Below are 24,460 nucleotides of genomic sequence, written 5' to 3' on the forward strand. Positions count from 1 at the left end.
TAGTTCATGCTAGTCCTGAACTCACTATGGGCTGGCCTTGAACTGGCAGTGATCCTTCTATCTCTGCCTCCCTCCCAAGTGTGGGGTTATAGGCATGCATGTCATGCCTGGCTGAGGTTATTTTCAACCAAAGGAAAACAAATGTACTGAGTGATGAAGGCCATTGTGGCTTGAGTGAGTGATGGGAAAATGGTAGGAGATGAGGTAGGTAAGGAACAGATTTTGTTATTTTAGTAGGAGCTGTGAAAGCACTTTAAATAAGATAGTGCTGTATACCACAGTTAGCCTATATTTGAAGACTGCCTCATGAAATTTCTAAGCCATAAAAGTAGAGGAGATGCTCTTTGTAAATATTTTTTAAAAATTAACAGTTTTATTGGCACTTTACAGTGGTACCTTGGTTCATGACTTAATTTGTTCTATGATTTTGGAAAAGAGCCAAAAAAGTGTGTGTGTTTCTGTGGAAAAGATGGCTGCAGTCATGTTTGTCACCTGATACATAGTTGGAAACAGAAATAAAATTTTACCAAATGCTTGTATTTGCAAACCAAACTGTTGGGAAGCAAAAGCATTTGTGAACCGAGGTACCACTTTAATTTACAGAACTTAAAGACATGTTTGTGTCTCAACCCATGAAGTAGAGCACTGCTCTGTATGTCTTAACATAATGGTTGGATAAAAGTGAATGCTTTGGGGCTGGGGGTTTAGCTCAGCGGCATAAGCACCTGCCTTGCAAGCAGGCAGTCGTGAGTTCGATCCCTGGTACCGATAAAAACGAAAAAGACCAAAAAAAAAAAAAAAAGTGAATGCTTTGTAATGTATGTGTAGCATTCAGGGCCAGCGGAAACAATTTCTTGGTTGTTTTTATAGCGTCCTACCCTGAATTCCAGGTTGCCCACCTGAGAAGACAGCAGGAGTGGCAGTGAGGCATCAGTAGCTTGGCCTTTACGCTTCAGAGCAGGAACAGCAAATGAAGCCCTGGGGAAAGTAAGAGAGTCAGGCAACGCGGAAGTAGGGGACCTTCTCAGGGCAGGAGGTAGCTTGCCAGAACTCCCGACTAGGTTATCCATGACATTTGAAAGATGCAGTGTGAGGCTGCAGATCTATATGGTAGAACTGGAGAGGAACTGCTTTTCAGTTTCTTGGATTTTGGCAGATGCCTTTGTGGAGTAATGATGTTTCTATAGTGTTTAGTTTTATAGCCTATTTGTTCTAAAGGTGAGGTCTAAGCACAGGTAATAAGGCTACCAAACAGATTGCAGTAGTGATACTTTGATTCTTAGATGTATATTTCAGACTTAGTATTGTATTAAAATTTGATACACTTCATATGCTATAGAAAATCACTTGAAACCTGAAATGTAATTTCAGTGTATTTTAATAAACTGTTGCCAAGAGGCTTTTGGGTTACACTGATAAGAAATTGCACCATTTCTTACAGAAGGGTCATTTTTCTTAATGAAGGAATTACTTTTCCTACAGAAAGCCTGAAAGTTCTGGACAACTCTTTAGACATAGGAATTTTAGTTTAGGTTCTCTTTTGCTTCATAGCCTACTCTATGAAGATTTTTATCTATAAATAAAATAAAATCTAGTAGTGATAACAGTTAACTTGTATGTGTGTGCGTGCACCAGGAATTGAACTCAGAACCTTGTGTTTGCCAGGCAAGTTCTATACCGCTGAGCTGTATCCTGGCCAGCTGCTAACTTTTTGAAGTATGTCAGTATGATCAGTATGATCGTTAATTCTCATTTTACCAAAGATGACCTTAAAATGGCTAAGTAGCTTATCCACAGGCACTTAACTCCAAAGTGGTAAAGTTAGTATTAGTCCCTACCCCCTTCAAAGCCTGTGTGACTTTCTGCCTCTTGGGAGTGGTTCAGTGAAGTGTAGACCTTACTTTTTGTTACTGTCTGTTACGTTTTCCTCATATATGCAAAACTTTCAGTTTTAAAAGCCAGGCTTTTTTTTTTTTAAAGTTGAGCCTTTAAGTTTTATCAGACTGCTTGTCTGGCTCATCATGTTTTCTAGTATAGGTTTGGTCTTCTTATCCCTCTCCCCTATAACTTACTATATTCAGTCTGCCTCCTTTAGAATGTCCCTGTCTCAACTTTTTATTATTCTTCCAAACTCTTATAGAAGTAATATTTCAGGAGCTAGAGGTATAGCAGGCCTTGGGTTCAATTCAAAAGATTCCACACATCTCTGTGATCTGTGTCCCAAGGCAACATACACAGACTGATTGACCTTTTCACAATGTGTTTCATGTTCAGTTACAGTCATTTGTGTTTGTTACTCCAACAGACTAAGTTACTTAAAATTTTATTGCTCTATTTTATTTCTCGTGCCTGGGAGTAGAAGATGCCTAAGTTAGGATGACTATACAGTATTTGATTAATAGTAGCTGTATAAGAGTTATGAGTTATACATTTATTAAGATGTTAGCATTAATCAGAAATGTCAAGTCGAAGTGCTGAAACCATGAATACAGTCAACTTTAATCTTTCATTATCTAAAAAAATTAGGCTCTTATGTAAACATAATACTTTCCTTAACATTTTAAATACTGGTTTAATTTTTAAGAAAATATACAGTACATGCAGTAATAAAATTTTCCTTATTGGTTTACATGTATAAGAACATGGATTATTTGGCTATATGCCCATATTGAAGCAGTAGCTAGCTGGTAAGGGCATGGTAGTTAAGGCATCACAGACAAATGTAAATTTTGTTTTTCAAATTCATTTTATTTCAAAGAGGGGAAAGTGGGCAAAAAACTCCATGAAATTTCAAAATATGTTAAACGTGGAAATTGTTTCCTTTGTTTTTTTGGTACCAAGAATCAAGCTCAGGACCTTACACTTGTCCAGCAGGTGCTTATGCCACTGAGCTAAACCCTTGGTGTTTCTTTTTTCTTCTTCTTTTTCTTTTTTTCTTTTTTTTCTTTTTTGGTACTGGGGATTGAACTCCTGATCTCGCGTTTGCCTGGCAGGCATTTGTGCCACTGAGCCAAACCCCCCAGCCCAACTTGAATGTTTTTATTTGATTAAAATTACAAGCTGAGAGCTCACAGTTGTGGTACACACCTATAATCACAGCAGTCAGGGGACTGAGGCAGTAGGATCACTGTGAGTTCGAGGCCTGGGCTACACAGTGAGTTCAAGACCAGCCCAAACACATAAGACCCTGTGTCTCCTCCCAGTCTGTGTGTGTACAGAAATATAAAAATATGATAGATGAAATAGGCTTATTAGTGACCTGAGTTTTTTTTTAAAATTTATTTATTTATTGGTGCTGGGGATTGAACTCACGACTTCACGCTTGTCAGGCAGGTGCTTAACCCCGCTGAGCTAAATCCCCAGCCCAGCCTGAGATTTTATCATGCATCACTTTCCCATAAACATCATGTTAAGTAGTTTCAGTGCTTTCTTCAGATATCTTACCCATTCTCTAGTGCAGTGATTTCTACTACTGTTCTAGTACATCTTATGAAGAGAAGGAATGCCTGTCAATAAGTGATAAAGGTTTACCTTTAGTGATGGGCAGAGGAGAGGAGAAATTAGTACATGTGGAGGGGCATAGTAGCTCTGCAGCAACTCTGACGAGCTATAGGTTGTGTTAGTAGCTGGAGGGGCAGTTCCACCCTTTTTTGCTCCATGAGGGAAAACGAAGGAAAGAAGTGTAAGCATTTATAGACTTAGGGTGGCAGAGGAAAAGGAAGGGGACCTTAATGAGAGAAGGTGAAAGAAAAAGAGCTGGGATTGGACAGGGGTCTAGAAGATAGTTAAAAGTCCCCATCCCCTGCCATGAGAGCTCTGAAAAAGAAGCAGAAAAAAAAAAAAAAAAAAAAAAATAGGAAAAGCCTTCGGCAACTTGGGAACTAAAGGTGTAGATGAATTGTTTTGGGGGTTAGATTCTAGGAAGATGATCTCTGGTTTGCTATTAGGTCAGAATTTCTGCAGAGATGCCCTGGTGGTGTCAGGTTTCACATACGCTACATATTTCCTTCCCTCTGCCCTCCCTCCCTCTTTTTATTTCTTAGCTGTATACCTGAAATCTTGACTCTACAATAATTTTGAAAGTATTTGTTATCTTGGGATTTAGCTCAGTTGCACAGTACCTGTCTGGCAAGCATGAGGTCCTGAGTTTGATTCCCAGTACCAAAAATAAAAAGTATCAAACTTTGCATTGGCATTTCTGATTTTAAAAGAATAGAAGTAGGGGCTGAGGATTTAGCTCAGCGGCATAAGCACCTGCCTTGCAAGCAGGCGATGGTGAGTTCGATCCCCGGTACTGATAAAAATGAAAAAGACAGAAAAAGAATAGAAATAAAAGTATTTTTAAATTATTTAAATTGATTTAGCTAGTTATCTTGCTGTGTAGTTCAGAGTGTCCTTGAACTCTCTAGGTAGCCCAATACTGGCCTCAGTCCTCCTGCCTCAGCCTCCTAAATGCTAGAATTAAGAGCATGTGCCGCCACACTTGGCATTTATATTTTATTTTGAGACAGAATTTAATGAGTCTTATTTCAGTCGCTTGGTTTAGGCTCAATCTTGGCACCCTCCTGTGTCAGCCTCCAAGACTGGTGGGCTTAACATACATGTATCACCATGCCTGGTCTGAAAAATCTTTTTTGACAACAAAATATCTTCAGGAAAAATTACATGTATATGACTTTAAAAAAAAATTCCTAGCCCTTTAAGATTTTCGGTTTGTTAAATGCAGGTTCTTGATATATAAGTCATGCTTATTTCTAGTTTAGTAGCCTTTAGTTTATCCTAAGTCTGTTTCATGAAGACCATAGGGTGAGTAGAAGGGAGTCTCAGTTTTTAAACTATTATAGATTTAGGGTTCACAAGTGTCTGTAGCCTTCACCTCTTGTGCTCCTTTGCCTTGTACACTGTAAATATCACAAATAATAATGAATTGTTAGGTTCTGGCAGCATTCCATGTGTATATGCATGCTTACAGCATTTAGTGAGTTTAAAACACATAGTGCTCTGTAAGTTAGAAAGCCAGGAGCCCAGAATGTGTGCCTTCACACTAGGATGGGGGCAGGTGGGGGTTTTGTTTTGTCCAAGCTCCTTTTACTGAGTAGAGGGTGTTGCTTGAACTCTAGAAAAACTGGCATTGCTCTTTTCCCTGGGAGAGTAGCCTTGCTCTCCCTGTGTCTCGCACTAGCAAACCTGTCCTCTTGCCAGATAAGTAGTTATAGTTGAAGCATGAGCATGTGAAGTGTGTCATACATTAGTTCCTCCTTGGCTAACTCGTGCTCAGCATTTATTGGTAGGTAGTTTTGCTTGCTTTAAATGTAGAAAACTCATTTACAATTTAAACTGCCTCTGGTGGAAGTCAGCATTATCCCCATTTTACAGGTAATAAAATCAAGGCCTGGGGATATGTGATAATTCAACAGAAGTCAAAGATTCTTTGCAGCTCTCCTTGGTTCTCTGCAGGTGTGCTTTGTTTATTCTCATATTTTGAGCTGCTGCTGGCTGCCCCACAGCCTACCCAGAGGATCATGACCACAGACAGCAGAGAGAAATGTTTTGCCAATTATAAAACTCCTAGTTAGTCCTTATTCCTGTTGGCTTCTGAACAGTTAGCTCTTATAAGAGCTACTTCATTACAATGAAGTGAAAAGGCTCTGTGTCACTTAGTATTGAAAAGGCTCATTTGTCATAAATTTAGCAAAATGAAGACTTAGCTCTATTCTTATTATTATTACTATTATTATTATTTTGGAAATGTAGTCTCTTAGGGTAGTTCAGGCTGTCCTTGAATACACTAGGTAGCCCCAGTTGGGCTTGAATTCCTTAGTCTTCCAAGTGCTGGAATTACAGGCATGCACCACCATGCTTGGCTTGAAAATTTGTTTCTAAGGGAAGAAACATTCATTCATGCATTCATTTAGCTTTATTAACTAGCTGTTTGAGTTTGATTAGTATTCTAAGCTCTGTGACAAAAGGGAACATGTCAGTTACTTAGCATAGCACTTGGTAAATCGTAACTGCTCAGATGTTCCCTGCGAGCAAGCAGAGGAATAAATGAATAATTTCTCTGAAAAAGATACAGAATATTCGTTATTTTAGCTACAACACCACATCTTTTGTCTTTTTTACTGTACTGTTTGTTTCTTCTTTGTCCATATTTCTCTCTTAACATGTCCCTATATTTTCCTTTATGTCTTAATAAAAAGTAAGATGGATATTTTAAAAAATGTATATTTTCTAAGTACAAGTTGTGTTTTTTTTTAAAGTACTAGTTCTGTTGCTTGTTCCTAACTTAAAGACTCAGTGGTGTGAGGCAGACCATGGAGGTGGTTGCCTAGAATTCCAGCATGAAATACAAGGCTCCTCCAGTAAAGGGCCATCCTTTTAAAAAAAAAAAAAAAAGAGTGATATATAGTATGTTCCTTTCTTAAGAGTGAACTCTTTGATAGTGATAGTCAAACGTTTAAAAAAAAAATTAATGGAGTCTCCTACTAGGGAAGCATTTATTTCAGAGGCAGCTATATTAATACATTTGTTGGCCGGGTGTGGTGACTCATGCCTGTAATCCCAGCATTCTTGGGAGGCTGAGGCAGGAGGATCGTTGGAGTTCAGGACCAGCCTGGGCTACAAAGTGAGCGCAAGGCCAGCCTGAACTGCATAGCGAGACTCTGTCTCAGACCAAAAAAAAAAAAAAAAAATGTTTTAGATAAATTGTGTCTCTTCCATTTTTCGAATATTATAGAGCCAGGTTGGAAGATACAAATAAATAAATGCTGATTCAGAAAACCTTGGGAAGTCTGAAAGCCATCACGTACAGTAAACAAAGTACTTGTATACATCCAGTACGCAGACCAGAGAAAGTTGGGAAGCCATGGCAGTGCTAGCAAAGCAATAAGAAGTGTAGTTTCAGCAGATTTTGTTGTCTGTGTGGAGAAAATTATAGGCATGATTGAAGAAATGAGATTAAGATTTTATATTTGAAAACATCAGCTTTTCATAAGGTTAATTCTTGTTCCATTGATAGAACATATTTTGAAATGTCTTTTTTTTTTTTTTTTTTGGTCTTTTTGAGACAGTTTCACTTTGCAGATCAGAATGGCCTTGATCTCACTTTGTAGCCCAGGTTGGACTCGAACTCACAGCAGTCCTACCTAAGCCTCCTGAGTGCTGGGATAATAGGCGTGCGCCTCCATGTCTGGCATATTTTGAAATGTCTTTGGTAAAGGCCTTTCATTTTTATTTATTTGGGGGATAGGACAAGGCCTTTTACGTGTATGTATACATTTATTTTAGATAGGGTCTCACCACATAGTTCAGGTTGGCCTTGAACTCCCTGTGTAATTCAGGCTGACCTCAAACTAGCAGTGATCTTCCTACCTCAACCTCAACCTCCCAAGCACTGGGCTTACAGGTGTTCACCACACTTGATGCCTTTTACATTTATGATTCATACATGGCATCATTATTGTATGGTTATACAACTTTCTTTTCCATAATAAAGGTTTGGTTTTGGATCTCATAAGGGTAAGTTCAAAACTTTTTTTTTTTTTTTTTTTTGTGGCACCAAGGGATTCAACTCATGACCTTGCACTTGTGCCTGGCAGGTGCTTATGCCACTGAGCTAAATTCCCAGCCCATGAGTTCAAATCTTAACTCTGCCTCTTGCTATGTAACTGTTGTAATCTTGGGTCAGTCACTTATCTTCTAAAAAACTTTTTTTTGGTCTTTTTGAGACAGGATCTGGCTATGCAGTTCAGGACTTAGCTCGCAGACTGGTCTCATACTTGCAAGGATCCTCCTGCTGGGGTTATAAGTGTATGCCACCACAGCCAACTTAAAGTTATTTTCTTATCTGTAAATTAGATCATATCAGATTCTCCTTCAGAGCATAAATATACACGGGGTGATCAAATTATATGGTGAGTGTATATACATTTTCAAAAAGTCATTATGGTGATCAACACATTGCCGCCACTCCCCCAATTGTAACATTACTTACGTAATGTTAAAGCAGGGGAGCGTTTTCAGGGGCTTAATGTATAGTAAGGTGTGTTTCACTGTCATAAAAATTTTTTTGAGACAGAGTCTAGCCATGTAGTCCAAGGTGGGCTTGAACTCCCTATGTAGCCCACCTGACCTCAAACTGATGGTGATCTTTCTGTCTCAGCCTCCCAAGTGCTGGGATCACAAGTGTGTGTTACCACACCCAGCCAAACTACACTACATTTTAAAAATTTAGCCACATTGTATTTTTCAGTCATACCTTGTATGTTCCCACTGAAGATGACTTTTTCTAAAACATATCTAATCTCATTTTCTCACTAAAAATCCTATCTACTTCACACTTCTGTAGCATGTTTTATTCTGCAGTCCCTCTGTGTTCACTTTTTCTTTTCAAATTTTGTATTGTACCAAGAGAACACATTTCAAAGCCTTAGTTACGGGCCTTATAACTATGGGCGGAGGTAGGCAGGTGTTTGATTTCTGGTTCTCTTGAAAGCTTAAAAAAATGGGGTACTGCCCCTTTTCTTTATGTTGTGGAGTTTAAAGTGAACTTAATACTGAATTCTTATTTCTATTTTGTGGCTTAGTGGTTTTTCCAAGAGGGACAAAAATAAAAACAAAAAAACAGCTCAGTATAAGGAATCACTGCTACAGTTTGATAATGTTCAAAATGAGAAAAAGAACAGAAAAACACTATGCCAACTGGATAACACTTTGATTGAGTATTGGATTAACCTTATCATTTAGTTGAACCAGTCTAGCGTTAAGGGTTACACATTTAGTGTGGTGGTTCTTAATCCTGGCTGCTATCTCAGTTACATACAGTGTTTTTAAAAAACATAGATGCCAAAAAACAAACAAAAAACCCCAAAAACAAAGAACATAGATGCCTTGCCCGGCTGGACTCATCTAGGGGGGACATTTATCCATCTGCATTGAAACCAAAGTCAGAAGCCAGTGGCAGGAACTAACACGTATTTTACATATAGTTACACTTTCAGCCTTAATCTCTCTGCTTTTAAACATGACAAATTATATAACATAAAAAGTTATTCATCCTCCCCCTTTGTTTAGACTTCAGATTAGAAAACCAGGGTAAAGATTATTGTAGCTACATGAATATGTAGATTATTACTTGGAAGAACTCTGGTGAATTGAGACTGTTAAAGTTCAATGTGTTCTGTGACTAATCTACATAAATAATCCTAGAAATAAAACATCCATTTCAAAACATCCCTAGCTTTGTATTTTAAAGCCTTAGAAAAAAGAAGGAAGAAGGTAGCATGTGTTTCCTTTGAGTTTTAAGCTACTTCTAATAACCTTTATTTAGTTGCTGCTTTTACAATCGAGTAGCAAAAACATGATACATATTTTAGGTGCATGGTTGTGCACTCTTGTAATCCTAGCACTCAGGAGGCTGAAGCCAGGGCTCTCCTACAACACAGCCAACAAAACTAGGCTTAAGACCAGCCAGGGCTACAAAGTGAGCCCAAGGCCACCTGAACTGCACAGTGAGACCCTGTTTCAAAAAGACGAAAAAATATGTGTATATATTTTAGGAAAAAAGTTTGTGTGTGTGTGTGTGTGTGTGTGTGTGTGTGTGTGTTGGAGATTGAATTTAGGGCTTTGCACATGCTAATCATGCATTCCACCATCAAGATATATAGCCCCAAACCCAAGATAACTGTTTTTTTTTTTTTTTTTTTTTTTTTTGTACGGGGGATCAAATTTACAACCTCGCACTTGCCAGGAGAATAGTTTTTTTAAGGCTATAAATGGAATACAGTGACACAGCAAGAAGTGGAACCTCTTTTTTTTTTTTTTTTTGAGATGGGCTTGCTGTGCATTTTAGGCTGACCTTGAACTCATTCTGGAGCCCAGGCTGACCTTAAATTTGAAGTGATGCTTATCCACTTGAGTGTGTGAGCAGTAGGTGTGCACCATCACGCCTGGCCAAGTGGAAACCTCTTTGTCTTTTTGGGGGAGGGGGCCTTTTCCATTTTTATTCCACAAAGAGCACTGTCCTCTACTTGGCCTTCTGACTCTGCACCCTTACCGTCAACACCTTCACCACAATTTTCTGCTCCTCAATAAGGAAAGCAGGCTTGATCCTGTTGCAGACACATTTGGCACACATAGAGCCCCCGTAGGCCCTGCTGACATGCTTCTTCATCTTAGTCTCATGAGAACTTGAGGTCGCACTGCATGAACCCCTCAAAGTCTGCCCAGACACATACCACATACTGACTTGGGGCCCTTCCTCATCTTCTTGGTGTAGAGATAAACAATTCTGTTCCCTGGGGTTCGGGACAGCCTAGTTTTGTTGGCTGTGTTGTAGGAGAGCCTGCTGGTGGTAAGTCAAGTGCTGGACCATGGTGAATGCCTAAACAGTTGACATGGCCCCCGGAAGAGGAAAAAGTCCTTTTTGTCTTTCTGAGACAGAATCATGTTACGCATTTTAAGCTGGCCTTGAGCTCACGTTGTAGCCCAGGCTGGTCTCAAACTCACAACGATCCTTCTGCCTCAGCCTTCTAAGTGCTGGGGTTACAGGGGTGCGCAATTACACCTAGCTGAGGCTTACAAATCTTTAAATCTGAGTTTTTTGTAACTTAGGTAAATAGGACTATCTAAAATGAATATCTAACTAATTAAAATTAGCCGTCCATTCATGAAAAACAGAATAACTGACCTAGAGTGCCATATAAAAATTACTCAACTGGACATGGTGCATGTCTGTAATCTCAGAACTTTGGAGGCCAAGGCTACAGGGTCCCTGCAAGTTCAGTGCCAGCCTGGGCTACAGAGTGAGTTCAAAGCCAGCCTGAACTGCATAGTAAGACCTTTTCTTAAAAGGATGACAAAAAAACCAAAAAGCCCATTTTACTTATTGGTCACAAGTTTTCACCTATAGTCAGTCCATTAACTCATTGAACTTGGATGTTTTCCACATACCACAAACCATGGTGAGGAATGTGTAAGACTAAGTTCAGGCCCTGTTAATGCTCTTAGTTTAGGGGACAGGGAGATCTTAAATAAAAAATGAGAGCTCTGAATGTAAGAGGTAACTGTTTTGTCCTTTCTCCAAGGGAAAGATGAGGCTTTTCTTAGAAATTTGAGAGCTGCAGGAATTTAGATCAATTCCTCATTTTACAAATGAGAACAGTGCATCTGGGTAAATGAATGATGCAGCTTTGTTGAGAAGGCACAGCCCAGGGCCTGGGATGTTTTGGATGGAGCACTAGTGTCCGGTGCTTAGCCACCCATGCTGTACCCTGTCCCCAGCAGTATGTAAAGGTGAGCCTCACAGGACCACAGGCGTAGGCCCACAGTCTGTTCATACAGCAGGTCTGCTGGGTGTTCCTGGCTCATAGTGAGCACTCTGTACATAATTGCTTTATGACTCTAAGGATTTTTTTTTTTTAAAAGATACATCAATTCTTTTTCCTGATGTTTACAGATGAGGAAGTTGAAGCAGCATAACAGTAATTTACCTTACCCAGATCACATAAGAGAGAGTTTGGAACCAGGATTAAACAGTGTTTAACCTAGGTTGCATTTAGAATTAGAGGCAGGGCCAGAGTGTGCTAAGCCTACTGTCACTACTAGAAAAGCTTTTTTCTTCTGGAAAGAGGAGAGACTAAATTTTTGTTGCCTGTTCATCCAAGTCTAGCTTGCTATGTATACTTATTTTTATCCATTGGCTGATCTCAGTTTGAAATTTAAAGGATTAGGCTGTTTTGGTGGTACATGCCTGTACTCCCAGCACTCAGGAGGCTGAGGCAGGAGGATCACTGCACGTCGCAGGCCATTCTGAGCTACACAGTGAGTTCAAGGCCTGCCTGAACTGCGTACATAGCGAGATTGTCACAATAATAACAATAATAGTAATTATTACTTGGGTTTATGGTATATTATATGGCCTGTTAAAAATTACTAGCTTCTTGACTGGGTGTTGGGGCACATGCCTGTAATCCCAGTACTCACAAGGCGTAGGCAGGAGTATCACCATGAATGTGAGGCCAGCCTAGGCTACATAAGTGAGCGAATTCAAGGCAGCCTCCACTACTTAGCAAGACTCTGTCAAAACAAAACAAAACAAAACAAAAGATTCTTAAAGCATTGGATATAATGTTCCTTTGATATTAGCTGTTTTAGCTTCTGGGCTTTTTTTTTTTTTTTTTTTTTTTTTGGTACTGAGGATCGAACTTACAACCTCAAACTTGCAGGTAGACACTACTGAGCTAAATCCCTGGTTCTTTTTTTTTTTTTTTTTTTTGTTTTTGTTAAATAAGAGGTGTAACTGACTGTATTTGAATAGCAATGGTTAAATAGCATTTTTACCACCTTAATGTTTTGAGGAACTTTTGACATGAAAAGGATTGGTGTATACTGTAAGTTTTCAATAGTGGGATAATTCAGTTTGGATAATTGAAGTTTTTAATTTTAATTTTTTTTATAGTGCTGGTTGATACAATCCAGCACCTTGGGCATGAAGTACATTCCTAGTTATGCAAATCGTCCAAGTGTAGTGGTGCACAGCTGTAATCCCAGCGACTCACAGGAGGATGAAGCAGGAAGATTGCTGTGAGTTCAAGGCTAGCCTGAACTGCATAGCAAAACTATGCCTCAAAAAGACCCCACTTCCAAAGAAAAGATAGTACATATCTTCAGATGTGAGAATTGAAAGTTTTAGAATTTTATCATACTGTTGAAGATTTCTCTTTCTGCCTGCTCACTTATGTGTTATTATTTGAGGTGAAACTTTTTAGTCCCTAAAAGGAGCTCTTCATAGTAATTAGTAGGTATCTAGTAAGTGATAGCTGATGCTGTAACTACTTTTAAAATATTTAATATGGATTTCTTTTAAGCAGCATATAATTGGAACTTGTTTTTCCTAATCTGACAATATTTACTTTCAAATTGCAGCTTGTAGACCATTTATTATTACTGTTACTATGGTCAGCTTTAAATTGGATTTCTCTTTATTGCATCTGATCTTCATTCTTTTATTTCCTTTTTCGGTGCTTTGGGTTGAGAAATGTGTTTTTAATGATGTGTTTTTTGGATTATTAGCCATAACTTTCTGAGTGGTTGCTTTAGAATTATGGAATACACTTAGCTTATCACAGTGTGCTTTCAATTGGTACTGTGTCCCTTCTCTTGGAGTATAAGCATTTCCCTTCACTTCCCCTCTTAGCCTTGGGACTATTGTTATCGTAAGTTTTATTTCTGCGTATATTATAAAAGATATAGATGCATATTACCAAGCCTGTGCCTTTTAAATGATTAGACTGAAGGTGCCTGACAGCTCAGTGATGTTCAGTCCATTTTTAAGTCTCTTTTCTGTTTCATTTTGGATAATTTGTATTGTTTTCAAGGTTTTTTTGTATTGTCTAATATCCTGGTAGTCTCATTCAGTATATTTTTCATGTCAGATGTTGTATTTTTCGTATCTACAAGATATATTTGGACTTTTTTTTTTTTTTTTTACAGTTTTTATACTTTGTTTAGGCATTTGTATGAATTCATGGCTATACTTTGAACTTATGGATATATTTTTAACCACTCTGTTATAAATCAATACCCTTGTCCACTAATTCTGTTACCTGTGGCATTTCTGATATTTCTGTTAGTCAGTTTTTTCTTTATTTTATTTTCAAGTTCCTCTCCTTTCCTGTTGATTTTTTGTTGTATAACAAATATTACAGATTTACATTTTTGAATGCTGGATATTTTTATACTTTAAAAAATATTCTGGGCTGGGGATTTAGCTCAGCGGCATAAGCGCCTGCCTTGTAAGCAGGTAGTCGTGAGTTCAATCCCCGGTACCAATAAAAAAAATGAAAAAGACCAAAAAAAAAAAAAAGAATATATATATATATATATATATATATATATATATATTCTTGATCTTTGTTCAGTTAAATTGGAATTTAGTCTTTTTTATTCTTTTGGAGCTGGTCTTTAAGCCTTCTTAAAGAGTGACCAGAACAAAGTCTGGATGTGGTGGTACACGCCTGAATCCCTGTAATCCTAGCATTGGGGAGGCTGAGACAGGAGGAACACCCTGAGTTTGAGGCCATCTTAGAGAGTTTAAGGCCAGCCTGAACTGCATAGTGAGACCCTGTCTCAAAAAGCACCTTTTAGGGGTAAATTCCCTATTTCTACTGTTAAGGCCATTCTGAATATTCTACTTCTTGCTCTGTGGGTTATGAGTTTTTCTTTCTTACTAGTGAAAATACTTAACTATTGAGCCCTGTGTTACTGGGATTATTGTTTCCCTAGTGTTGAGTGTTATCTTCTTATTCATGTGTTTCTCAGGATTCAGCCAAAGGCTTGAGGGAGACCTCTACAGATCTGTTATTTTTGCAGTTTTTCTTCCAGCCTACCTTCTTCTCCTTAGTTCTTTGTTTTTCCTTTTTTTGTAAATTGCTGCCTGATGACCAGTGCTTAGAAACTATTGAATATTTTGTACTTTTAGTATTTAGATGGTGCAGCGATTGTTTGGTCCCTGTTACTCAATCTTGGCTGGAAGCCAAACTGACATTACAGCTCATAACATTACTTTGTAAACAAAGAATAGTCATTAGAAACATTGCTTTCAGGTTATTCCAGTTTTTATACATTTATAATAATACTATTTACTTTTATAAATATAAGTGAACTGTTTGAAAAATAGCAAAGAGGGGGCTGGGGATTTAGCTCAGTGGCATAAGCGCCTGACTTGCAAGCAGGTAGTCATGAGTTCGATCCCCGGTACCAATAAAAAGGAAAAAGACCAAAAAAAAAAAATAGCAAAGAGTTACTGCTGTACATAATGAGTGAGAAAATTTTAATGGCTTACATTTCACATCTTATCTGCTACAAATAAGTTAGATTTTATTTAAAATTCATCTTGACATTTGGAGACTGAAAGCTATTTCTGGCTATCCAGCTCTATTTTACAGTTAACAAATTTTAATTGTTTTGTATTGTTTCCTTAAAATAGTTTGGTTTTTTTACCCTTCTAATTTAATTTGTTTAAGGTTAGGCGTGTTTGAGTACATAGTAATTCAAATGCAGTTAGCAGTCAGGCCACATCACAAGAATAGTGTGTCAATTACAGTAAGAATTTTATTTACGTATTTATTTATTTATCTAGAGTCCAAGTCTCAGTATGTAGTTCAGGCTGGCATTGAACTCACTCTCAACTGAGTGCTGGCATTACAGATGTGTACTATCATACCCAGCTGTAGTGAAATTTTGGAGATTTTGTTTCTTTTGTGCATAAGCCCTATTGGATTTTGAATGAGAAGTTTTGGAGTTAATATGGAGAAAACATGCATTATGTGTTCATGTGTAAATGCCACTGACACTTCTGAGATTCTAGAGCCACATTTTGTAGCCAGTTAATCAAAAAATAAGAATAAAAATAAAAACCAATCCACACTAGTAATGTTCTGTTCATATGCATACATTTGAAATCCCATAGGTCGTAAATGAAAAAGCCACACGAAGCTGAGGGTGTTTTCATGAATTTCCTATATCCTTTTGCTTTGTAGAAGTGTATTTGGTAGATGAATGGTTTTGAAGTTCATTAAAAGAGGGCTAAAGAGGGGATGTTTTGAGAGTGATTTAGTACTTTGGTTATTGTAGCGCTCATTACAGAATGAAACGCATATATCCTAAAACACTCGTTAAACTAGGTAAGAGTAAATATGGTACGATTTTTGGTTTCACTCTAATGGGTAGTAAATCTGAAGTTTAACAGGCTCTACGGTCACATAAGAGTGTATGTAGATTTGAACTATTTATGACTTACTGTATGTTTTTGTTTTTAAAGAATACTTCTTTAAATATCTTTTACATGCTTTAAATATCATTAAACTGTCTCATCTTTAGTGAACTACAGTGTAAAACAAGTTGTTTAAGACCCACTTTTATTATGTAAACTAAATTTAGAGTTTAAGGAAATCTTATACAAATTTTTTATACAGTATACACTTCTTTGTCAAAAAACTTGTTTTGTGAGATGAAGTCTCATTACAAGTATGTTGTAGATTTTTAAATTTTGATGCTTGAATGTATACGTAAAGTTTTATACTTTTTGAAAGAATAAAAATTCCTTACTATAATAGACCATTAAATTGGAAAAGACACTTTCAGCTTCAATATTTCTTTATGGCATATCTAGCTACATCTCTGACAAAGGCAGTGGCTTCTTTACTTGAATCCTAGAGTAGTATGATTATGGAAGTTATGATATAACCTTATACCATAAAGCAGCCTATATACCATACCTTAGCGTGCTATTTATTATTTACACAAAATCCACCAAAAAAATTATACATACTTTGGCAGCTCATTGTACTAATAAATGTCTGACCACTAATGGCCACCACTTGGAGTGCCTCTGGTAATTGTAGAGACCAAAGGTAAATTATATTAGCCTCATGATGTCTCAATAAATTTAATGCTAAAATACTTAACACAAGTACAGTTTTGGGGCAGACTGTTTACATATTAAAATACATGTTTTAGTGATGATACAATTATTTGAAATAAAGCTAACAGGAATGTAGCTTTTTAAGGACAATGTTTTCTAACTTCCAGATTTTCTAAATCCATTTGGCTTTCTATGGAAAGCCGCCTGACCTCCCAGACTGGGTTTTGTTGGAAGCAGAAAGGGAAATAAGGGTAGGCTGTCAGGTTACTGTAATACTTTGACTTTGTGTAAATTATGAGGTTAGGGTCTGTCTTGTTTACTACAGGATATACAATTCCTAACAAATGTCTGGTACATAATAAGTATTAAATATTTATTAGTTAACATTCTGAACTCTGTATAGTATTTTGCTATAAATGAAAATGAGTCAAGACCATTTGAGCTGCACATCTGGCCTTCCATTTGCATAATGACACCATAAATTTTCTCGGTTCCAGATTTGTGTGCTGCATAAATTTGCCTTAAATCTCTGGTGCTTACTGCCATCAGAGTAGAAAACAGTATTTAAACACAAAATTGTATTTGGCTTCTCTTACAGGTAGTCAGCTTTCAATAAAAGAGCTATAATAGTTTATCTATTTTGCGGCACTGGGATTGAACTAAGAACCTTTGCAGTGAAAAGTAACCCCCCACCCACACCCCTGCTCCCAGTGCTTTTGAGACAGGGTCCTACATTGCTAAATTGCCTCGGCCAGGCTCAAACTTGTCATCCTCCTGCATTAGTTTAGTGCTGTGTACAGGTTTTGGGCAGATTGTTTACATATTAAAATACGTATTTTTTATTTTTTTTTAAAGCCTACAGCACCCGATATTCTGGGCAGATTGTTTACATATTAAAATATGTATTTTTTATTTTTTTTAAAGCCTACAGCACCCGATATTCCCAGGTGGTCTCCCATCCAAGTACTAACCAGGCCTGACCCTGCTTAGCTTCTGAGATCAGACGAGATCGGGCACATTCAGGGTGGTATGGCCATAGACTAAAATACGTATTTTAGTGGTAATATGATTATTTGAAATAAAGCTGACAGGAATGTAGCTTTTAAGGACGTTTTCCAAGTCTCCCAGATATTCTAAATCCATTTGGCTTTCTATGGAAAGCTGCCTGTCCTCTCAGACTAGGTTTAAAAGTTGGAGGCAGAAAGGGAAACAGAAGGGTAGGCTGTCAGGTTACCGTAACACTTTGACTTTGTAAGAATTACAGATGTTTGTCTCCATTCCTGGCTTGATTATTTTGTTTTAAACTAACACCTTTCTAACTCTGTAGAGCACCTGACATCATTCAGCTGTGCAGGCATCTTCCATAACATGAATATCTTTAGTTACGATATGGCAGAACAATTGACAATCCAAAGGGCTTTCAAATCTACCTCTGCCCGTTCTTGACAGCCCTCTGGGCTTGATATTTTCCATTAAGCAATGAAAGTTAAAAATGAACTACAGTGTGTTTAAAACTCTTCCTTTACCTGGATGCTTTCCCTGTGTTTCTTTTCTTTATAAGGACCCCCCCCCCCGCCACCAAGTCATACAGATTGCTGTTTTTCTTTACAACAGCTGTACCAGTTGAAGATACATATTCTTGGTACTTTTTTCACCATTTGTAATTTTTGATACGATTTGGGCTCTTGTAATAAGGTCTATTGTATATAAATTGGGGTATATAAAAATAGGGTAGAACCCTGTCCATGTGTATTGTATGTTTAATGTTGGGATGGTCTGTCCACAGTGTAGAGTATAACCAGGTAGCTAGTCCAGTGTGTGGTAAGTTTTCCCTATCCTCTCCAATAAAGTTTTCTCTGATTTCCTAGTTGCTTACTTATTTTATTCTATCTGATCCTCTTTTTCCCCTTAAGCTAACCTCGAAGGTACCTATTCTGTTTCAATGTACTATTTGTGTTCTTACAAAATGTAATGTGTCTGTTTTTAAATTATATATTCATTCTGTTTCCTACATTTTCATAAGCACATTTTAATCTTTTACACTGTTGCTATGAAAAGATGTAATCCATTGAGTATTACAAGGAATGTACCCATTCTGTCTGCAGAACTCAGGTTGCTTTTAGCTGTCAATTACTACTGACACAGCTACCATGAGCATTTTAGTATGTATCTTTTTATGGGACCTGTGTAAAAATTGAGCTGAATTGCAGTAAGTTGTAGGGCTTGCTTACATTTTAGTGTGCAAGGTAGTTCCCCAGAATGACTGTTCTTATATGCATGACCACGGTAGAAGGGCATGAGAATCCCTGGGTCCTCTTGGCACGTTCTGATTATGTAATATTTACTAGTAATCCTCTATATATGGAGAATATATCCATAAAGAAGTTGAACTTATACTAAGTTGGTCTGAAAGAGGAGGGGGCAGTTTTTGCTCTACTTCATATGAATGTGTGCCCCACTTTTTATTATCCTGAACTTGGATAAACAAATCTATGAAGCTGACTTGGAGACTTCAGATAGTCACGTGTGTGCATAGACGTTTAATATTGGTGGCAACAGAATAGCAGTGTGGACAAGAAGGCCCGTGTTGTTTATTTTTAATAGATGATATAGGCAGTGGTGGTGAACTTGCGGCAAGTGTGCTACAGCTAGCTATTCATTATCATTGGGAGTTAGAAAAGGGTTGCTACCACTGGTACAAGGAAAACTGACTCAGCATCCAGAGACAAATCCTAATACCATGTGTGAAGGTAGACTAGCTAAAGCCTTACATATGCAAAGTAAAATTAGAAAGTTAGAAAATGTTAGAGATAGAAAAGTTCTTAAGTGTACTCTCAAAAGCATAAATCTTAAGGTAAATTAAAAGCAATTTTAAAAGAAGTAATTGTTACATGAAATTAAACTGTTGTTTATTTTGTTTTGGTTTTTTGTCATTTTGAGGTAGGATTTCTCTATTTAGTTCATACTGGCCTTAAACTCACTGTGTAGCCAAGGCTGGACTTGAACGGCCAACAATCCTATTGCCTCAGCCTCCTGATTGCTGGGACTACAGATGTATGTTACTATGCCCAGCTTTGGATCAGTGTTTTCTGTTTTTTTTTTTTGGTACCGGTCATCGAACTCAACACCTCAAGTCTGCCAGGCAGGCACTTGTGCCACTGAGCTAAATCCCCGGCTCAATCAGTGTTTTCTGAATATATTGTCCACACAATTTCATGGGGTGGTTAAAACCAGAAATTTGTCTTTGTGTATTTTTCTGTCCTCTCCCTCTAGTTCCTTTGATACATAGGGTGGGAAGGAATCTACATTTTTTTTTTTAATTCTCTGGAGTAGAGAATGGCAAATTTATTCAGTATAGATACAAATAGTAAATATGTGTTTTAGGCTATGCAGGCCATATGCTCTGTGAATACTGTTCAGTTCTACCAGTCGTGCAAAAGCTGTCACATCTAATGCAAAAACGAAGGACACAGTGATGTTACATTGAAACTGCTTATGAATGTTGGTATTTGAGTGTTATAACTCAATGTAATATTTATTCATATGATTTTTTGTGTCACAAAGCATTTTCATTAGGCCTTTCCCCCAATCATTGAAAAGATGCAAAAGCCATTCATAGCTAACAGACAAACAGAAACAAGTGGTGGGCTGGATTTGCCCCATGTGAGTCATAGCCTGTCAGTTCCTGCTCAGAGTGATCCTTCCTTGGGCAATTGAAGTTGGGAAACCAGCTTATTTGATATAAATGAATGAACTGTCTTTCCCTGTGTTCTTTTGGGAAAATTCTTGTCATAATGACAAGAATCTCTAATACAAGGGAAAGTAGTTCTCAGTGGTCAGGAAGGTATTATTAAATAAATGTCTGGTATAAATCTAATCTAATAAAAATCTAATATAACATTTGATTTTTTTTTTCATTCCTAATGGATATGAGACCTGGAATGTTTAAGCTCTATTTAATATGTCTTACAGAGTGTATCATTTGGGATGGAATCGTTAGACATGAGACAGTCTTTCTTGCTAGGTAAAGTAACAATAGTAGCTAGATGTTTGCTTGCTGGCTGGCTTGCTTTCTAAATGGACGCACTGCAGTGACTAAATAACTGCCTTTGAATTATTCTCCAGGTAGGGGCCAAATAAGCATGCTATGTGAGGTTGAAGTGTTAATCTTGTTTTTAGGCACTTTAGGCAATTCTTGAAACCATATACTTTCCCTTAAGTTTATGGGTAGTCTTTTGGTTGATATTATGAAAATACCAACTAAATTTTCCTTTTGATTCTTTGGTGGAGTGATCATATAATTACTAAAACACGAGGGCAGCAGACATAAATAAAACCAAGATTTCTTGGGCAAACCAAGACATATTGGCCTTGTTCACTGGGCGTATAGAGTACTTTTTAAATAAAGAATGGATGAGTCTTTCAGCTTCCTAGATGAAAATAAGACATTTCATTAATGTCACATCTTTATAAACTTAATGGTATTTTCCATTAGCATTTCCAAGGAAAAAAATCTGGCGATAAGTATTAGTAAGGTAACTGTAACTGAAATGAGGTTCATTTTTACTTCCATACCAGAGGAAATACCATACTCCATGTGGTATCATTTCTAAATTATGTATCTGTACACACATAATTTATATAATTTTTTTGGAGGTAATGAACATGACAGTTCAATCAGTAGAAAATATATATTGAAAAAAATAAAATTTCTATTTCCAGCTTCAGACAATTGTTTCTAATTTCCTGTGTATCCCTGTGAGTTATTTTAGGTATAGTTGATGAGAACATATTCCTGATACTCATGAACATGTATGTACATATCTCACTTTCCCCACTTGTTTCCATTTTTAGGTTTTGTTTTTTCCAGTGCTGAGATGGTATCTAGGACCTTGAACATGCTAGGTTTACTACTGAGCAAAATCGTGAACCTCCATTTTTTAGAAACACAAATAATATAATTTATAGATGCCATGCTTTGCTTTGCTTTGCAGGGGAGTTCCTCGGGATTGAACCTAGGGGCCTTTGTACTGAACTATAGCTCAGCCATCTGTTATTGTTTTTAGAGTCAGGGCCTTAGTAAGTTGCCCAAGCTGGCCAGAACTTGAAATGCTCCTGCCTCAGCTTCCCAGAGTGCTGCAATTACAGGAATGTGCCATCATGTTGCACTCTTTACTTTTTTTTTTTTCCCCTCTCTGAGACAGGGTCTCACTATATGCAGGCTGGCATTAAACTTGATTATGTAGCCCAGGCCAGCCTTGAACTCTCAGTGATCCTCCTGTGTCAACCTCCGGAGTACTGGGATTACAGGCATGTGCCACCATACCCAGCACCATATATTTTTTTTAGTTTAAGAAATCTTGGACTTCCCCGATGCTTCATATCAGACCTGTGTAGTAGTGTATACATAGGGTGACCATCTCTCCTAATCTGAAAATCAGAGTACTCCAAAATCTTAAAACTTTTTGAGTTTAAGGCAAGCCTGAAGGCATGACTCAGCAAGTGAAAAGTTCCATACTTGAGCTCATGTAATTGGTCATAGTAAAAATGACAAGGCACTATTGTATCAGATTACGCCTTCAAGCTATGTGTATAAGATGCATATGAAACATAAATTCACGCTTAGGCTTGGGTCCCGTTCCCACAAAACTCTTATATATGCAAATAGCCCCAATTCAAATTCTTGGTCCAAAGTATTTTGAGTGAGAGTCTGTATTCAGATTTACAAGTGAAGAAATGCTAGCTTTAATTACCTTTAAGGTGCCTCTGTGTGTGTGTGTGTGTGTACATTTAAAAACTTAGCTAAACAAGACATAATAAATGTTAGCTTTCATTGTGTTCTCTTGCTCAAATTTATTCTTGTCCTTAAGGAACTTGGAAGAAGATGATCACAACCTTATAAAAAAAGTTAGTAAGATGTGGCTGGCGATTTAGCTCTGTGGCATAAGCGCCTGCCTGGCAGACACAAGGACAAGAGTTCGATCCCCATTACCAAAAAAAGAAAAAAAATTGTAAGACAATGTAATTACATGTCCATATAATGTGATTCAGTTAATAAGGGCCCTGGCAGATGAGACATGGGGAGAAGTTCAAGAGGTTCAGTGTAGTCAGAGAAAGTTTAACAAAAGACTGTAGAGAGAAGCTGGGTGTGGTGGCACTTGTCTGCAATCCTAGCATTCAAGAGGCTGAGGCAGGAGGATTTTGAGGCTAATGTGGGTTACATAGTGAGTTCAAGGCAAGCCTGAAGTGCATGGCCAGACCCTGTCTCAAAACAAAAATGTAGAGATTAGAAATCTAGGACATCTAAGATGGAAAGAGGCAGTAGTATTATCATAAAAAGTGCCATTTGGAGCCTGAGAGGTGTTGGTAAGCTAAGTGCCATGATAATGTTTATGTGGTGTTTTTGTGACTGGCCTCTTACACTTAGGGTTCTGGGTAGCACTTCTTCAGCATTGTGTGATGGATCAGTACTTTCTAAATGACTGTTTCATCACAGGCATATATTACACTATCATTTGATGGGTATGACTTGTTTGTACCTTTGGCATCATGAGTACCATTGGTATGAATGTTCATGTGTATTTTTGTATATCCATACTTTATTTCTCTTGGGTGTACACTTACTAGTGGGATTGTGGGTTAAATAGTAATGACTATGTTGAACATTTTTGAGGGTCTGTAAAACTCTTCCAAAGTGATTCCAAGTGGTTGCATTACTTTATATTCTAGTGTTAGTCAAAACTTGGGATTTTGTTGTTATAACTAATCCAGTGGGGATGAAGTGTGTTACCTTTCTGGCTTTCTGGCCTATATTTTCTTTCTTTCTCTCCCTCCCTCCCTCCCTCCCTCCCTCCAGCCCTTCATTCTCTCCTTTGTTTTCATTTTTCGCTTCTGTCCTCCCCAACGCATGTTCCTCTTCTCATTTGAACATTTTCTTCCCATTTCCCAATATCTGCTTACATTTTGGTCCTTATTTACACTTCGTTTCTCACACCAGAGAAACCTTGCAATATTTATACATGTGTGTCCGATTTATTTCACACGTGTGGTCTCAAGGTACATCTATTTAGCTAGAAATGTCTCAAGGTTATCCTTTATGGCAGAGTAAGTACTCCATCGTATAAAAAAAAACCCATTTGTCAGTTGGTATTGCGCTATGTCTGAGATTTAGCTATTATAAATTGTGCCACTGTAAACATGGGTTGCATATCACTGTGATATGATGCTTTTAATTCTTTTGGGAAGGTACCAACAAGGGAAATGGCTGGGTCCATTGGGACCTCTACTCTAAGTTTTTTGAGGAATTTCTACACTGATTTCTAAAGTGTTGTGCCAGTTTACAGAAAAGGGTTTTTCCCCCACAGCTCTGGCACTATTTACTGTTGATTTTTTTTTTTTTTTTTTTTTTTTTTGAGGCAGGGTCTCACTATTTGATTCTGGTTGGCCTTGGGCAGGCTCACTTTGTATCCCTGCTGGTCTCAAACTTGTAACAGTCCACCTCCCTCAGCCTCCCTAGTGCTGAGATTACAGGAGTATACCACCACGCCTAGCTCTTTTCTTGATGATAGCCACTCTTTCTGGAATCACGTGAAATCTCAGCATTGTTTTAATTTGCATCTCTTGAATGGCTGGTAATGTTGAACATTTTTTCATATATTTATTTGCCATTTTTTACTTCATCTGATGTGTCTGTTCATTTAGATGCCTATTTTTAGATTGGGTCTTTAAATGTAGGGGGCTGATTTTTGTCTGTTTTGAATTCTTTATATATTCTAGATACTTTGGAGAAAACTAGCAAAAAATTTTGCCCACACTGTGGCTTATCTCTCCACTCTGTTAGTGATTTCTTTTGCTGTGCAAAAGTATTTTAATAAGATGAGTTCTCAATTGTTGATTCTTTGTGATAATTCCTGTGGGATCGGGATTTTGTTCATAAAGTCTTTGCCTACACTTGTATCTGTCTGTCAGTCTGTCTGACTGTCTCTTTCTCTCTCTCTCTCTCTCTTTTTTTTTTTTTTTTTGTGCTAGAGATTGAAC

General features: G+C 37.6%; 1 protein-coding gene and 1 non-coding gene across 8 annotated transcripts in view; one reads left to right on the top strand and one right to left on the bottom strand.

Moving 5' to 3' along the window:
- Ube2e1 (ubiquitin conjugating enzyme E2 E1) overlaps window positions 1-24,460 on the top strand; it is an 86,077-nt gene that overhangs the window by 22,192 nt on the left and 39,425 nt on the right. The window lies entirely within an intron of this gene.
- LOC111754709 (5S ribosomal RNA) lies at window positions 17,346-17,464 on the bottom strand. Its single transcript, XR_002789378.1, has one exon. It is a non-coding gene; the product is annotated as a 5S ribosomal RNA (ribosomal RNA).

This window comes from Cavia porcellus, unplaced genomic scaffold, assembly GCF_034190915.1.
Source record: "Cavia porcellus strain 051 isolate PalLab524CR breed Dunkin Hartley unplaced genomic scaffold, mCavPor4.1 scaffold_10, whole genome shotgun sequence".
Taxonomy (NCBI): domain Eukaryota; kingdom Metazoa; phylum Chordata; class Mammalia; order Rodentia; family Caviidae; genus Cavia; species Cavia porcellus.